Genomic DNA, 18,586 nt, shown 5'->3' on the forward strand with positions numbered 1-18,586 from the left:
GCTCACCAATCCCTGGCAGCTCCATGTCGCCGTCCTGGCTTGTGCCTTTGAAATTCTCTCTATGACTTGCACTTTCATGCTAGTGCTTTCACAGAAAAATAGGTACAGACTGTATGTACAAATGGGGTCTTTTGTGTGGCCTTACAGCGACATGACAGAAAAATAAAGCAGAGGAAAGTGTAGCAGGGAAGGTAAAATTTCCAGAGCAATAGAGCGCCTGACTTCGTCAATCCCTTAAATGTATTCAGTGCAATCACATCTCCCCCTCATAGCTGCAGAGGACCTATAGAGCATACATTAAAGCCTGTGGTGTTCAATCATATCACCTACGCTGCCGTGTGGCTGCACAGTCAATCAAACAGATGAACAAATTAATTGAAAAATATTCAACCAGAGCTGTGTTGTGCTCCGGTGAGGCAGGCAGGCAGGCAAATAAGCCATTTGATTAGCTGATAAGCAGATGACTCAACAAACATTCAAGGCATGTTTACTGTGGTTTGATTAGAGAGCGCCCAATACGCACAAGATTGGACACAAATACGTTGTGAAAACACTCAGCTGTTCCAATCCCCAAGGCAGCATGAGGGCACATAAAAACAATGAATTATTTATGGGGGAGACGAGCGAAATATCACAGTGGATAATTTTCTCTGGGCTATATTAAATGTAGTTTTCAAAATAATACGTCTGAGTCGGTTTCATTTCCCAGAAATCATTCCCAGTGACAGGATCTAAGGCCCAGAGATTGGATACAAAATCACATTTGATTTCATCGCTGCCAAGAAACCTATGAGCGTTTCACTAAAACACCAAAGCGCGGGTTATTCACATGCTAATTGGGCCTCCATCTTTCTTCGTAAATATGATCAAAGGGTATTTGCTTTGTCTCTGTTTAAGGTATTAGCTCTGGTTCAAAATCAAAGATGGAGACGAGCATTCAGCATGCTTCATCTGAATGAGGATTCACAATGCCAATAAATCCAGGTTCAGTAAAAACCTCTGCAGCTTCTCCTCCAACAGAGAGTCTCATAAATAAAGCTCCTGTTCGCCCCATCCACAGCTAACATTAGTGTCTGTCTCCCAGCTGAAAGCCTGACGCTGTTACAATTTGTTCCTGAAAGTGAACTCAGTTTAATTGAGCAAAGTTCGAGTCTCCACAAACAGCAAAGTAACAGGAAAAAAAATCGATGGCAGCAGAGGCATGGAAAAAAGAGATAGCATTGATTTATCTGCCATTGATTCGCGGGGATCGCTGCATTGTGCCCTGCGGGTTGAAATGCACGCTGTCTGCCAACGGATGGGGATGAATCTGAAAAGGTGTCAAGTGGTTAGAGGACACAGAGGTGGAGGAGGAGATCGGGAGGGGGAAGCCAGAGGTGGCAGGGGAGGAAGAGCGGCAAGGGCATGAAGTATCAAACAGACGAAGAGGAAAGAGTTGATAAGAGGGGATGATGTTGGGAGGGTGACGCCACCACTTTGCGGGGTTGAGTCTCTGTAAAATGTCTCTGATAGAAGAGATCAACATAAAAGGCCTGAAGCAAAAACCATCAAGACCCCAGTTGAACCAAAGACTTCTGTCCTGTTGACAGTTTCAACATCTTAAATGAACATAACCAAGCTGACCCCTATTTCAACAGCTATCAGCACAACATGAGCCAACTTCACTCAAAGGCTGCTGGCTACAATGAGACTGTGCGAGTAAGCATATATCCAAGTGCTTGACAAGACAAGCATCTTTTGCAATATTTTAAGTCTCAGCAATTGGCAAATCGATGTCTCCCCGGAGACTTTCCACTGACAGCCAAATGTTGTCGAGACGAGGGGAAGCCAGGACAGAGATCAGAGGCCAGAGAACCAGACAGAGAAGTGTTACTCCTGGACTCTGGTATTTTTACAACATCCCTCTGTCTTCTCTGTGGCTGTTGGCACTCTCACGTCCACCCTGAAGCTAAAAGAGAGCAGTGTGTTTGCCGTGGAGGCCTCATGCATGTGGAGCAACCTTCAAAAGAAATGTTTGGTTGGTATTTCAAGTTCTTTCCCAGACTGTTGATCGCTTTCTCTTGGTTTGCTAGGTTTGATCTATGTTTAAAAAGGACAATGTGTTCCTGAACAGAGCGATCCTCTACACCTTCGTAACCTTGTTTTTTTTTTTAATTCAAGGTGCAGGTTTAAGTGAAGCTGACTTGACTTGACACACGGATTGTCACATGTTTACGTCTTCGGAGGCTGTTTTCTTGCGCAGCGTTCGGGTTCAACCCTGAAAAGCATCTGGCTTCCTGTGTGTGACTAGTCAGAGACGTCTTCGTGAGACACCACCCAGAGTCAACGTGCGCACAGAAAACTGTTTGCAGACGGGCCAAGCCGAGGTTACGTGGTGCTCTTAATGTTTGGGATGAGCTTGCATTTGGGTGGTGACTTGTTGTTGTCATTCACAGGCTCATGTTTCATATAATAAACAGCAACATGCTATTAGAGCAGATGTTTATTTCACACTGTAACATCTTGTGTGTCTCCATTAAACAGGAGCATTAAAGCTGCTTCAGTGTGGAGAGGTCAGACGTAGTTTGACCTCTGTCACACCTGGGCCTGGTAAACCTCAGGGTAGCTCTTCCTCCTCATAAAACCTGAAGACACATGGGAGGAGACTCTCTGCAAAGTATTTGTACTTACTACATCAAATGCAGGAAGTTATGTTCCAGTAATGAGAAAGCTTTGAAGCATCCAGCTGTCACTGTCCTGTAAGCAAATAAAACACTTATTAACACTTCCTTTGAGTTTGCCTACACCTTTATGCTAGCTGCAGCTCCTAACAGCATACTTCAAAATAAGACATACTTACTCATTTACTTTTAGTTTATAAATTATGTAAATATGCTAAATATAAAGAATATTTAACATCAAAGTTAACATGTTTGCATTGTGCTATCATAATGAAAAAACATCACCATGGTACAACACCTGAATACCAGATTCTTTGATGCCTCAAAAAAGAGGTCTTAATGTGACCACAGACACCCACACACACACACACACACACTCACATTGTGTGTCTACGTCAGCTGGTGAAGGCATATCTGCCAAGAACACAGCTATGTTCCTGTTGTTTGAGAGCTTCACATGTTGTCTCTCCTCTCTCCATACAATGCAGCGTCAGCTCAGCACTGGTGTCTGTGACAGGTGAGGAGCCACTGAATACGCGTCTACTGAATCCTGCTTTAGTTACGACCTATTTCTAAAGAAATGCGCCAAAGAGAACAGCAGAAAGCAAGTATTCACATATAATCATGTGTGTTAAATTTAAGTACAACATAAAAAGAGACCATTTTAAATCCCAGATTTCCACACACACTTTCAGCTTAGATTCCCGCTCTGTAAGGCAGTGAAGGATCGTGATGATCGCTTCACTAATTAGATACCTTAATCTGATTTTAACGTGACTGTAATCTCAGTAAAAGTTGATTAAAGTCCTTCACTGTGTCCCAGTTTCATTTTACATACTCTAATGAGGTTTTTAGACATCAAGTGTGTTCTTCTGGAAAAGTAACAAAATTAAGTGTACTGAAAAATATTGATTTTGAGCGCAGTGTTATAAAGTAGACTAATTTGCCACAATGTAACAACAAACAATTCTGTAGGAGAGGATCCATACCACTCTCATGTCTGTCCGTTCAATATGAAGCTGAAGCAGGGATACCGTTAGCTCAGCTTAGCTTAAAAACTGGAAATATGGCTGCAAGCTCCTCCAGCTCTCAAAAAAAGTATACCTTGTTTAATTGATACAAAAACTGTAAAATGTCAGAATGACCATCTTGAGATGCTATCCGAGAACAATGTGCTAGACTATTTCTTGGTGGGGAGCCGTTCTTCTTGGAATCTCTGTAGTTACACTTTTTGTATCACCTAACAAGAATCAAACAAGCTAAAAAGTGTAACAGAAATGATTATCCTTCACGCATGCTGGTAGGTGGATTTTCTTTAAACCTTAGGACAGTCAGAACAGCTGTTCCCAATCTATGCTAAGCTAAGCTAACTACCTCCTGGCTCTAGCTTGGCGTTGTTCTAAAGATTTCAGGGTCTCAACCTTCACATCTTCCTCTCAGCTGGAAACAACAGATTTTTTAAAATGTTAAACTGTTTTTTTGGGTCTCCGTTTGCAAGTGATTCTGAGTTTTTGCAGAGTTGACCTTCATTACAAACAAAAGCCTCATCTGCAGTCTGTCATTTGCATTACAGATAAGAAATATTATATTTTTCATACGTTTTCGTCCCCGTTGCCAGTTACTGTATTCTGAATCCCTTGTGTTGCATTCTGAAAATCTCTGCCTTGTTCATTTCAAGTTGTGAGGCAGCTGCTTGAACACTTTCCATGTCTCTCCATCGCAGTCAGTCAGGCTCCAGTGGACAGAGGGACCATCATCCTCTGCTTTGCGCAGTGCTCAGCTCTGCCCAATTTTGCACCTCCGTTTGCGAGTGATAGAGCACTATCAGTTCTGACAGCTCCCCAGAGCCACTGGGATTTGAGTGCTCCCTCCTTTCACCCACCCTACACCCCCAAAACACACACACACACACACACACACACACACACACATTTACCTCTTCTTTACTGTCTGTCTGTTAAAAGGACGAGGGCTGGAAATGAAAGGCGGAACAAAAGCTGTCAAAGAAGAGAAAGAAACAGAGGAGAGAGGATATCTGTAAGGATGCTAAGGACAATGGGATACTTTGTCCCTAGTTTCATTATTGGCTTGTGTTTAATTTGAAACAGACAGCTAATCACATTAGAGACAACCTCTCCACAACACTCGAGCACCGCTGCCTCCTGGAAGTAATCACCGCGCCGAAACCATCTCATTGGATTCTTAGTCCAATTACTTAACTCCATACAGATCGTCCTCGATGCAGCTGAAATGTAAAACTGAAATGATTATAGAGAAATGTATGCTATGAATTAAGAACTTTTAACTACAGGAGGCGGAAACATTAATGACGATCATTATATTAACGATAATGATAACCATAATGATGCTGAGGATGCTTAGCTTGTTATATTTAGCCTTTATGTTTGCACTTTCCTTTTTTGGAGGATTTTGATCTGACAGTTTCTCACTTACAAAATATAAATCTTAAAAGATAATTATTGTTACTGAAAACAAGAAACACAAGTCGCTTCTAACCAGTGACGACACAGCTTAATTTTTGATGCTATATCTGCGTTAGCCTGGTTTGACCAGAAGCTTACGGTTGCCAATGTTAGCTAGTACCTTTAACTACTGTTTCAGTACACGGTTACCCCAATATGGTAATGGTGGCTTTGAGCAATTGGCCATATTAAAGTTATAACCTATTGTAGGTACAGTCATGCAACAGCTAGCACTAGCATTCAGCCACTTAATAGATAATATTAGCATTATCTAGCAAGTGGTTGAAAACTCGGTGTTAGATCATACAGGTGTAAACTGAGAGCTACTGTAATGTTAGCAAGACGTTAACTGTCTAGCTGACATAATGTTTGCTCAGTGTCCCTCCAGATTTAACTATCCATTGTCTTTTCAGTAGCTAAGTCATTCAGAAGCAGTTAAATATTAACAATCCCCAGATAGCCTACATTTATAGCACTAACAACCTGTAACACAGTTTGACATTCTAACAGCATGAGCTTCTCACCCTGAGCGCGACATCAGAGGATATTGGCCACCAAGTGAATGTAGTCAAATTTATTGGAAAATATAGGGCAGAGAAAGCTAACATTGTTTTTTATGTTATTGCATTTTTGCAAGTATTAATTCACTCTGTATTTTAGCATGTCCCGTCACCAACTCCAGAGGTAAGTAGCTGGCCGTTTAGCAGCTAAATGCTCTAATCTGCTATGTTCACCGGCTAGTTGCTCAGCCAGCTAGCCGCTAAATGAGTCTATTTGCGGTTTGGTTTTGGGCACGAATCAGAGTGGGTTTTTTTACTGAAAGAGAAGCACAAAATGGGAGAGTGAAACAAACCAGTGCAGTCGTCGGCCAGAAAGTCAAAAGAATGATCGGAAAAATGCTAATGCTCCATTTAGCTAGAGAGTCTGGTAATAACCATCGTTGGGATAATTGTTTTACTGGAATCAATTACTTATGTGATCTATTATTAGTTATAAAGAATATTAATACTAGCTCTATAAAGCAAAAAAACTAACTGTGGAATTTTTATAAAGTGGCTGCTCCACAGAGACAAATGAACACACTGTCAGTGGAAAATAAGCAGACAAAGAAGACAAGGTGGGAAATAAAAGGTTTTGGCAGAACCATGAATGAGAGAGCGGGTTAAAAGTCTGTGTTGGAAGCTGGTTAACAATCCCAGCAGGACATCGGAGCTCAAAGCAGAAAAGAAAGGAAGAGATTAGAGTCAAATCTAAAACTGAGGTGTTGAGAGCCAGAGCGGGACAGAAACATCCAGTCACCTCACAGGGGAAGAGACACCAGCCGAAATAAGCTGCACGCAATTAGCCGGAGTTAGAGGTTGCTTTGTACAAATTAAATAGTCCATTTCCCATTTCACCATGACATGAATGACTTTAAGAGTGATTTTATATTTGTTCAGCTTACATTACTCTGTAAGAAGCTGGATCTAAAGAAGCATTTAAAAGCCCAGGTGTTCATTTACATGTCCGTTTGCTGCTTCATGTCTGCACGTCAGCAGCTGGTTAAAGGTGCACAGACAGAGTTGAACGCTCAGACTAAAGACGGCGGATGCTGGATGTGGATTATAATAACACGTTGACCTCTGTCTTGTGCTGCACACTCTTCTTTCTCCAGTTGTTCTGTCTCCACTACGCTTCACTTCCTTCACAGATTTTTCCTTCTCCACCCACCTGACTCATTTCTATCTCTCTCCACAACCACTTCTAACCTTTGACTCCCTCTACCACTCTTAATCCTTTTTTTGTTTCAAGGAAGGATCTCGACTGCATTATTCAATATTCATATTTCCATCTTCATAATTCCTTCTCACTCAACTTTGACCTCAGAAAAAGCTGCCTTTCTTGTGCCTGGTGAATTATTATCCCATCTTCTGTGAGACCTTGCCAATCTATTAATCTAACTTGCCATTTACTGTCTTTTCTCTGCAGCTCTGTTAAAGGTTGGCTGCCTCTCCTCTCACTCTATCTGTCAGTCAGTCTTTGTGTGCAAATCCCACGTCTTTCTCCCCCAGACTGAATTATTCAATTTAGATGCCATTTGTTTCACAGTTGGCAATAGGGACCGTGTGCACTCTCCTCTCTATAAACTGTGCGTCTAATCGCCAACTGCACGCAGCCCCTCGCCCCTGCCACTGTTAATATTCCCCGCCAATGCAACCCCATTTCTATTTCACATTCATTTTCTGTCCTTTCCTCTAAATTAGCAGCATATACGTGTGAAGAGGGTTTTAGGAGCTGTTGTCTCCGGGGACAACTCTCTGTTTCACACATGGAAATCAATTTGTCGAGACGAGCGTTTCACTGAAAGGTGCCATTAGGATTCGCTCTATCAGCAGGGAAGGGGCGGAGGTGTCTGCACCCACGACCTGACTCCTTTTAAATGGGCTCCTCCTGAAGAGACCACGCCGTGCCGACTACAAAAGTCGTCTGGATGACTTTTCTTGTGTTGCTTTTGAAAGAGCATTAAAAGAACAAAAGGAAACAAACAGAAACACAGAACAGAGACAATAAACACGCTCATGCATCTGAAGGCTTACTTTCCCAATTATAACAGAGGAAACACAAACTCTGGAAGTAAAAGTTAATTAATAGATACAATCCCATCTTGGTCAAGCTAAAGCTGCTCGAAAAATGAATAAAATAGATTAAACTAAAGTGAAAAAGATAAAAAATATTACAAGAGGCCCAATTAAGGCCACTCAAAGTCCATTACAGCTCTTTATAGTTCCCATCAGGGATTCAAAGCAGAGCAACGCCTTGCAGGAACAGTCGTCCTCTGTGCATTATGCATACAGTTCACACAACAACCATTCCTACGTTTTAAATTGTGCATAGAACTAATCGTTGTGCATCATATGGAATAATTGTAGCTTTCTGATATCGGAAAGCTTTAGATTTTGCAGAAATAAACCACAGTTTCACGGTTTTGCCCTTTAAAGTAAAAGGTGTGAGACTAATCTGTTCAGATGTAAATGTGCGAGCTGATCCCTGCGAGCTAAAACGGTCAACAGCTGACCTGACGCACCTGAAACACTTCAAACAGTCTCTCCTCCGAGGCTCTATTTTAAATGTGAATCGATGATAGCGGCTCTTTCTGGTGCCAGTAATGCACTCTGCTACCTCGGCTCTGACAAAACATGTATCCGTCTAATCTGATCTGTGATGCCGTGGTTTCCAGCTCCTCGAGTAACACCTCTGCTCCAACTGCAGATGGAGGCAATCCGTTACCCGGGCAACAAACTCCTCTCCTGGTTTCTGTCATGCAAATCTCGTCTGAAGAAAGGGCAAAAAGTTAAGGAAGCAGTGCAGCCACTTTGCAGGGCGGTGTGACAGAGCCAGGATTCAGAGAAGGTGGAGAGACTGGGCTCTTAAGAGCTGCAGGGTTGTCTCGCTCTCTCCTCTCTAGTGTTCCCATCTGTTCTGGAAAGACGGTCAATACAGCGTGGAAATATTAGACTGCAAATCGCTTATTGGCTCACTCCAATCCAATGTTACTTTTGTCAAGTTAATTTAAAATTTCCAAAGCAAAACGCATTGTTCCTTTAATTAAAAAAAAATACAAAGGGGTTCGAGGTAATAACATTCAAAGCCAGAACAGAACAGAAAGGAAAAAAGGGAACGACTAGTCTGGCAAATTAAATCTACGAGAGCCTCTGTGTACCCAGAGACCCTCACAGGGGCATTTTCTCCTCGGTGGCCTCAGAGCACCCTTCCTCCTAATGGAAGGGAAGCAGAACAGATGGGACACAAATTGCACTTTCATACACCTCAAGGTTCAAGGCAATTTCCCCTCTGCGCCTGTGAAGTTCTCGGATTGCCTCTCCATCCTTTGAGCCTTTCACTCTTCAAAGGGGTTTGGGTTTGTTCAGTGCCCCGACTCATACACACACACTAAAACAGACTCTGACACCAACATGTGAACGCACACACAGTAACCTAAAAGCAGCTTTCATACGGGTCACCCTGTATGTTTTCATAGTTATTTGTGTGACATCAAAGACACTATTTAAATAAATGATATGATTACAAAAAGGAGCTACATTCATCTTTTTACCAATGTAAATACACATCTCTGGTTTGGTCCTGTATCGCAGAAGAGGTAAGTGGTATTTTCAAAATAAAAGTAATAAAAAAAGGATCCTGGGCCCTTTTTACTTGGCCTGCCTTCTAAAGATGTGTCACTTCCCTTGATCATTATTGTACTTCCTCACGAGAGGATCGGCTCTGTGCTGTAAAGTGAAGATGAATCGGTCTTGATCATCTGGAAGCCACTCAGCGACTATCTCCCTGTTGAGAGTTTGAATTTGTTGATAAAGGATTTTCTTTGATGACCTGGAAACCCTAATGTCTGAATACTGGTGGTAGACACTCCCAGAAGCACAAAGGCTAAATCTCAGGTGGGATGGGCGCCGGTTTAGCAGGCGTCCCATGTACAGAGGCCTCAATGCACCGTCCCCGAGATTGACTCCACCCCTCTGCCTTTTGGTGCATGTCTACCCCACTCTCTCCTCACCATTTAGCGCAATGTGATATTTATGATATTTATTTATTTATTGCCATTTCCCTTTTCACCAAATTCAGTGTGTCCCATGTATTGTCTTATTATTTCCTCTACTGTTTGTGTGATGGTCATGTTGTACTGCTGGCTTTGTTGTTCTTATAATATTGGAAACAATTAATAAAACTGTCTGAAAAAAAACATACAATTACTGATCTTATAAAAAAAACCTTCGTTTGTCCTGGTAGACACTTTGCGTATTTCAAACCATTACATGTAGCAGGGATGTTAGCAGTACATGGCCTCAGCTTTGTTTGACGTATAGGTCTCTATCAGTCTCCCGATGTCACAAACCGTGAGAGCAGACACAGAGTTCCGTGTATTTCCTCTCCTCCATGTGATGTCTGCGTACAGTCTGCTGCTAAAAGGCCCAGGTGCTGCCAGAGCTGCAGAGGAGGTTATAAAAGACGTGCAGCCGTATTGTTTACGGCTCCATTAACAAACAAACATTAGGGCCCATTTGACTAAATACTGCTGACAGAGAATATGGTGATCAATCACCATGGCAACCATCCCCATTAATTAATATTGCACTAGGAGATTTAGGAAGACAGTGTGTGTGCAGTTTATTTTCGTGTGTGTGTGTGTGTGTGTGTGTGTGTGTGTGTGTGTGTTTGTGGGGGGGTTGTTGGATATCGTGGGCGGAGTTTCAACCGCACCATCTTTCATTTCTGGCCTTTGTCCGACGGCAGCAGAAGTAGCCTCGCTCTGCATACCGACCGAGGGGTTAACTGTGTCCCCAAAGCAATTACAGCCAATTGTGGAGCGAGTTAGCAATTAGTGGATTAAATGTAATGAGTCCGCCGTTGCCATGGCTACTGAATTTTTCAATGATACTTGTCCAAATGAAGAGCCCTTTTTAAAAAAAAAAACAGCAGTGGTTTTAACAGATGGAGGAAGATAGGTCCCGTCCATTTAGTGCGATCGTCACTTTAGTTTGTTATTGAATGTAATTTGTTGTTTTCATTTGGGCAGAAAAGTGGGAAAAAAAAGCAAAAAAACAAAACACATAATTAACCTGCAGATTTAATGTAACCAGTGAAAACAAGGCAAAACATAAGATGAACCTCCTCTGCGGGTAAGAGCACCTGCTGTGGGCGGTTTGAAAGCAGCCGCGCACTTATTTGGAAGGTCTACAACTGTTTTGTTGTGTTTTTGAGCATTTTATATAACATACAAAATAAGCTCCAATCAGGCTTCAAATTTTAATGTACATATGGTCAGACTCAAACAGACGCACGCTTGTGTTTTAACAAGTTGTGTGTGCTAAGCTTGTATGTTGTTCACTCAGCTGTCAGCCATCGTTATTAGACTGCTCAGTCATATGCATATTGCACATATAGAGTACCATCTGTGCTTTTGTCCCTTCAGGGCCAGAGCTGACATATTACAGTGAGAAGACTCTTATTGAGTAGTATAATGGATTCCAAACTACAGCATTTCATATCCCGTGTAATTTGATCGCTATTTAGTCTGGATATCTGATGCCCGTTCCTCTCCCTTTATGAAACCGTCTGTGCAAACGGGGCCAGAATCCAAAAATGATTTATGATAGATTCATGAAGAGAGGCCAAGGGGAGAGAAACAGATTAGGTAGAAATCTGGAGAGATAAAGATGAGACGTCTGTCTGCTGCTGAGGGCAGCGAGACAAGCCCTGTCTGTATCAAGCTCAGGGAAATGTGCTCAGGGCCCTGACAGACAGCATCGAACCATCTCAGAGCTGACACAGACATCATCTTTCTTTTCTTTTCCTAGGGCAAGGATAGAGCTGTGACATTGCCAATTATAGAGTCCTTAGGTGGCCGACTTGTACTTTATTTAGCTGTTTCTGTGCTTGTATACAATCCTGATGAAGGCTCCTGTAGACGTGTCTTCTCAATAAACATGTCATTGTGTTTCCCTTCCAAGTAGTGACATGAGAGAATGGGATATCATGCCCAGAAGTGTGTGCAGTTGAAACATGTGATAACAGCCGGAGAGGAGAGGTCTGATCCTGCCAGCCGAGCACATGAGAGGTGGACAGCGTGATTTATCCGGCGTGCTCCTCTGCTCGGCTCAGCTGCTAACGTCGTGGCAGCAACAGGAATCAGCAGCAGCAGCTCAGAGCGTTCAGATAGCATACAGATCTGCCTGTTGAAAAAGCAGCCACTGCCTGGCATTCAAAAAGCCCCTTATCATTCAGGGACTGTCTGTTCGAGTCATATCACCATTACATCACCCGGAGCACGGGGTCGGGCGGACGTTGACATTCGATCGCGCTGAAAGTGTTGATGTTTTCTCACTGTGTAAAGCGGCTTTTGTGCTGACAAATCAACAGAAAAAAGCGGGCTGATTCAGCCCATTTCTCCAGTGTTCAGCTTCCATCTCCTTTTCATTTCTCCCCTCCTCTCAGGTATGATGACTGTCAGCCATAATGCCGGTCAGCATGAGCCCGGCTGCAGTCGAGCAGAGTGCTGGAAGGCCTGTGCGATTACCCCGGCCCCCCTGCTGCGAGCGCCGCAGCGGTGGAGGGACTGAGAGGGAGAGTGGTGAGCTTTTAATACCATGCACAATAGGGCACCTCAACCCCAGACAGGCACCATATTTACACTGAGCTCAGGCTCTCCCTGAGCCTTATGACAGAGCAGGCGGAATGATCACCCCTCGCCTTGCAGCCGGGGATCCATAATTCATGAGGAGAGGTGGATGGGGTGCAAACAGGGCATGCTTACAGAAGGGGGGGCCGCCGCCTGAGGAGTGTGTCCTGAGCCCTGTGTGTCTAAGTAATTAAATGGGATTAGGTATGCGCTGAACCCATTTTCAGAGAGATTGGCTGGCAATGCCATTATTATTGGAAAGGATCAGAGGGGCTTATAGGCATTGGGGAGAAAGGTAACTGAAGAGAGAGGTTTGAGGAGATTTATTAAAAGAGAAAAAGTACTCTCTCAAATGTGGGTGGTAGGCTGGAGACAATCGTCTTTTACGTCCCTCTCCCCTCTTTAAAGCAGAGAGGTGAGAGAGACGCGGCCCCCGTCGTTAAGCTTCCTGTGGAGGTGTGGAGAGAGACACTCGCACGTCAAAGGAACCGGGGCTAACTATGTCCACAGACTCTGCACCTCGGCTCTGCCCAAAACATCCGTTTCTAATTTGTGTGACAATGCCAGAGCGGATGGCACCTGATTTGCAAGAGGGTGCCTGGAGCAAAAGCCATTTGAATAAGCACACATCCGAGTTATCAGGGATCAGGAGGAAGAGCTCACAGGCAGACAGGGAGCTACCTCTTTCCCCAGGAGCTCAACACCTCGACACACTCAGCTAACAATGTGTCTGCGTGCACCTGGACTGTAATCCTAACAATGCAGCGAACAAAAAGGCCCATAAACAATCATGTATTGTAGCCCAAACATCTTACTCCTAATCTGAATGGATGGTAAATCCCAGCCAGTGTACCCTACTGAGGGATGATTTCCTATTCCCAGAAAAGCTGAAGCAACTTCTTGTTTGTGCCTCCTTTTTCCCTCACAGAGAGAACCTTTTGGCGACAGCAACCCTGGGAGAGATGCAGAAAGCACGTCCCCTGGGGAGAAAAGCTGCCTCAGGCTTCAGAAAGCCTATTTACAACAAGCTGTGCTTGTTACTTTCATCAAAATAGAGCACTGAGCTTTTCTCCTGCCTTGTTTTTTTGTGCTTTTGGCAGGAGGTTGTTATTGTAAAGCACTGACTCCATTGTGCTCAGTGGTGCGGTGAAAGTCTAGCTGTCCACGGCCATGGAGAACGCAGGAGAGGAGAGACAGTTGGACGGGAGGCACGCATATTTCCTCGAGACCACGGCCTGTTTTATAGACTTTGAAGGAGTGTCTTTGGGAGGAGTAGAGAAACCTGCTCTGTCACCGAATTTTCCCAACCTTTGATCCTGAGCTGCACTCCATCAACTTCAATTAGAGGATCGTTGGTCTCTGGCGGGCACGTTTGTCATAATCTATTGGGTATGGTGCATTCCAGATGTTCAAGGAGAGGACAGAAAATCAATAAACTGTATTGGTCTGCCAAGCGCAGAGGGAGGCCTCCTTACCCTGGTGTGCGTAGCTCGGGCTCGACTCTCCTCCATCAAGCCTCGCTCTTTACTGCTGTTTGGGCCTTTAAATTGAATTTCATCAAAAAAAGGTTTCAACAAAAAAGAAAAGATATACAGCATCAGGCTTTTGTATTCAGCAGACTCCCCGTGTGCCCTCCAGACAAACATGCAATCACATATAGTTAATGTTCAGGAAGGGCTGCTGTTTGCTTTTGATTTTATAAAAAGCAAACACCATCTGAGCTATCACTCCAGCAGTCTTTACTCACCGGTCGAGGATAGACCCTCACTGTTGTTTGTCAGCATCAAACACAGATACACAATGTGTCGTGAGGGAAACATTCTGAAATATTTCAGATAAAGCGGTTGATGTGACAAATCGTTTGACGCTGCTCGCATCCTTGTTTGTCCTCATCAACCGTGAGCTCCGGGACAAGGAGGAACCCTGGGACGAATCAAGGTCAATGACTCCTTGACGAGCGTTCAGTCTGCAGGGTATTATCATTTCATTACCTGCCCCCCCGTCACAAGCCTCTGCTGTTTTCTTTCTGACTCCATTTCCATAGTAACTTATTGTTTGTAAGGGGCCAATCATTCTTGGACAATTGCCTCTTGATGGTGCAATATCAGTGGCGCTTTTTACTGTCTGAAAACTCTGTTTACGTGTGTGTGTGTGTGTGTGTGTGTGTTAGGAGGACGAGGCTAAAGACCATACCCACTGTCTAATGTTCCTGAGAGGTAATAATCTGTACGCTGTTCTCCCACAAGGCGGAGCTTTCACGTACATGACTGACTGTGTCACTGATCTGGTTATTGTCACTGTCACCGTCACCCCCTGCGCTCGCTCCCGCTCGCACATTTCCTCCACCCTTTCTCTCTTTTACCTCAAGTATGTAGAACAAAAGAGAAAAGAAATATCACCCAAAGGAGGTGGTCCACCTACAAAATCTATAAAGTCCTCCATCAAAATCAGCTCCCTCGCTTTATGAGGACATTAATCTGCTGCTGCACCGCTCTGCTCTTCAAAGCACCTTGACAGTGTGATTGTCCTTTTTTTCATGTGGCGGCTGTTTCTTCTGTGCTTTGTTATACAAAATCTCAAAAGTTTATCAAGCGGAGGGGGAGGCTGTAAGGGAGAGACAGCGCCTCGGAGAGAAATAAAGGATGGAGATGAAGAGAGGACAGAGATAGATAGAGAGGAAGAGAGGAGGGAGGAAAGAGCAGCGCTTGTGAGTAACAGCCCTGCCAAAATAAATCCTCTACGGGAAAAACAAAACATCCTGTGAAATAAAACTCTAGCATCCCCTTCCAAAAACGCTGCAACCTTCATCTATTACTCTCGAGTGTCAGATGAATGTCTGGAAGAGATGGAGAAGTTGTCCTTGCAGTTGTGCTTTCTCTGCCTAAACTCTGCATGTGCCCACTCCCCTACCAATACACTACACGCAGCGAGCACGCACACACCTGCATCTGTCTCAGGGTCAGTAGAGTGAGAGCGTCTAGGTTAGACCATATACTGATTTAATTGGCTGCCTGTAGGTGGGGGATGAGTGATATCTGTCAAAGAGGAGGCACAGTTAAAGATCCATCACTCCCGCCGGATACTATTGTCCTCACATTGGTCATGATAAATGCAGCTCACGAAAGCTCCCCATCCGCTATTAGAATCAGATTCATCTCAGGCGGAGCTCAGCGGCCCCAGTAAAGTCTGCCACGGAGATTATTTACGACACACGAGGAGAGCTCTGCTCTGATCTTTAACAGCTCTGCCAGTGTGGGGAGCATTACCCGGAACCAGCCAGTGTGCTGTTTAGTAAATAAATTAAGTTGGTAAATGGGACCCTACACTTGTTAATTATAACCTTGTCTGCAGCTCTGGGGCTTCTTGCTAACAGGTCGGGTGGAAGTTTCCAGGTGGGATTGCAAAATCAGGCCCCTCTGCTAAAAGAGCACTGGGGGTCTTCAAACAGGATCCCAGGCACAAAGGATGAGCTGTCGATGGAGAGGAGGCAAATAAAATGTGTGCAGAATTATCTTCACTAAGGAGGCTCCACTCCAGTCGTTTCATTTAACAGCCTGTCCTTTTTTTTAAGATTCACTTCGTAATCACAGATGAGAGATGCGCACATCAAACAAGACGAGCGACTTTGGTCTACACAGCTGCCTTATAAAAAGCAAACAAGCTATAAATAAAAGAGAATTTTATAGAGGGGCGTCTGTCGGGCATGTGGGGTTGGAATCGGGAGAGAGAAGTAGAAAGGAAGGGAAAGAGAGGGATCTGTGAGACATCAGAGACTGCAGTGCATGACATTACCTATTATGAATACAATGTGATGCTATTTAAATGTGATGGTAGGAACAGGTTGGCTCAGGGTGGGGGTGGTGTCACAGCTCGTAATGAGATCCTTTGATGTGGCAGATAAGGGGGGAACTGAATAAGGGAGAGGGCCCTCTGGGGAGGAGAGGTGAGAGGACACCCGGCCACATCCACCACAGCAAAGGAGAGGGAAATGGAGAAAAGTGTGGGTGGAGGCAGGAAGCAGCACCCAGACAGGACACAAAGGGCTCTTCTTAGACACAATACACCATTTGGTAAACCTTGCCTTTCGTAGTCACTGTTTACGTGCCTGTAAGGTTTCCAAACTTGTCCGCACATACAGTTTATTACAGTGACAGATTCACCATTCACACTTTTGGTCACTTTTAACAGCTAACACATCACGCTAACGTTAGCTTTATGACTTTGTTTAAAACACTCTCTGCTGTTGTGTTTAGGTAGTCAGTCCTAATATTACACTGAAAGGAAATATGTAAGTATGTATATACTCACAGGAGTTAGAGACAAGACAGAGTTTAGATTTATGCTCTCTTGTTAGTATTTTTGAAAAGGTTTAAAAGGTATACTTTCATAATGTTTTTGGGGAATCTACGTCCCTCCGAAAACCTCCCCAAATCCAGAAAAAACCATCACAGAGCGGCTAACGATACCCTGGCTAAGCTAGCACATAGTCGGAAATATTACACAAACGATAATGTGAAGGGGGCTTTTTCGTAAGCGTAAGAACCCACAAAATGTACTTAAGTAAGTGATAAGTGATTTGGCCTCGAAAACAATGTTTCAAGGTCGGTCTGGCCGAGTAAGCTAGTTAGCCTGACATGCTAATATCTGTAGCTAACGTTGGAACACACAAACACATGGTTTAATCTATTTCTTAGACCTCTGCTGTTAGCTTTGGAGAGGTTGGAAAAAAGGCACCAACCCCCAAACTGATCTTATCATATCTTTCTCACTCGCTCACTGCTTCTGAATGTGTCACAGTACTAACGTGCCTCTTTATGGTTTCTAGATCATGAATGGCCAATCACTGTTGCAAGGAGGTCTGTTAATTATCTTTTATTCAATGAATGTAAGTAGGATACACATCCTGTATATTATGCTATGCTCTGGTAACTCTCTTTGTGTGTGTTCAGCATGCAGAATACAAACACACATACACACACTTGTTCCCTGACCTTAAGAGTGCTACACTCACTCCAGGTGTCTCAGTGGAGTCTGGCTGGGCCGCTCTGCCATTAACAGAAATCTCCACCTGCTGTCTCCGTGCAGCCTCGGCTTGCTTTATTTTTTGACAGAAATCAACCATCACAAGCCACCATCAGCTTACGGTGTGTTTGAGTGCAGCAGACCCACTGTGCACACAAAATCACACATACAAATAGAAGCCTGAAAACAAAACGCGGGCCCCCGCTTGATGTTTTTTTGATGGCAAACAAAGTGCAAAGACGAAGAGGAATCATTTGACAGAAAGAAAGAATGTGACAGTGTGTATTCAGAGGCCTTGTACTTTTGACACCTGCGAGCGAGGCAGTGTTATTGAAGCTCACTTTGAAGGCAAGGGCAGAACAATAATCAAGGCCTGTTTCTGGAAACACAGAGGAATCTCGGCACAAGATGTTCTTTCTGATTGAAAACAAATTGGTTTTATTACCAATGTCACCTCACACGATCCTACATACCAAGAGGCATAGGTGGTCTTTGATTTTTGGGTATGCACAAACATCAACTGCTTTCATCTCTGAGAAGTTTGTTTTCCCCCCAACTGTTCGACTGTTGTACGTCTGATTATTTTAAGATGGGGTATCTAGAGCTGATCAAGGCTCCTTTTCTTTCTATCGCACCATCAGGCCAGGTGTGGGGTTATCATGAAGCTGGTAACCAAACAGAGCCTGTAATCCAGGCCGCTGCAGACAGAGCTCAAATATCATAATCAATTATCAGCTGCTTCCAAATAATCAGACACGATCTCCCCCCATTGTTCCACACAGACAGTCGAGAAGAGACCAAACAAAGGATAATAATCTCATGAGCTGTTGGTTTGTAGTCCACAAATCAGGAAAGTTATCAGGAAGACCGTGAACAACACATTTAGTGAATAACATGAAAGGGCGAGAAGGGGAAAGTCAAACCCCTACTTGTGTGGTGTAGACAACAGTGGGATATTTACAGTCAACGTCTGGGAAAAGGAGTTGCGTTTCACCTGGAGACCCATAAGCTCGTAGGATCATCAAAGCAACAACTGCCACAACCTGGCGTGTGTGGGCCCGTGTGTCACACCTCATTTCCCCCGAGTCTTCATGTCTGTTGGCAGGCAAATGACTTGGGGCAAACATTCACATTTACACACCAGAGGTTACGTGCCTTTCCTTTATTTCACATCAGGGGCGCTCCATATGGAAATCTGACTTTCACATACTGGTAGTTAAAGAACTGTCAGCTCTGATTTACAAACC

Source organism: Semicossyphus pulcher, unplaced genomic scaffold (assembly GCF_022749685.1).
Source record: "Semicossyphus pulcher isolate SPU_LCO1_2020_fin unplaced genomic scaffold, fSemPul1.0.p SCAF_6, whole genome shotgun sequence".
Taxonomy (NCBI): Eukaryota; Metazoa; Chordata; class Actinopteri; order Labriformes; family Labridae; genus Semicossyphus; species Semicossyphus pulcher.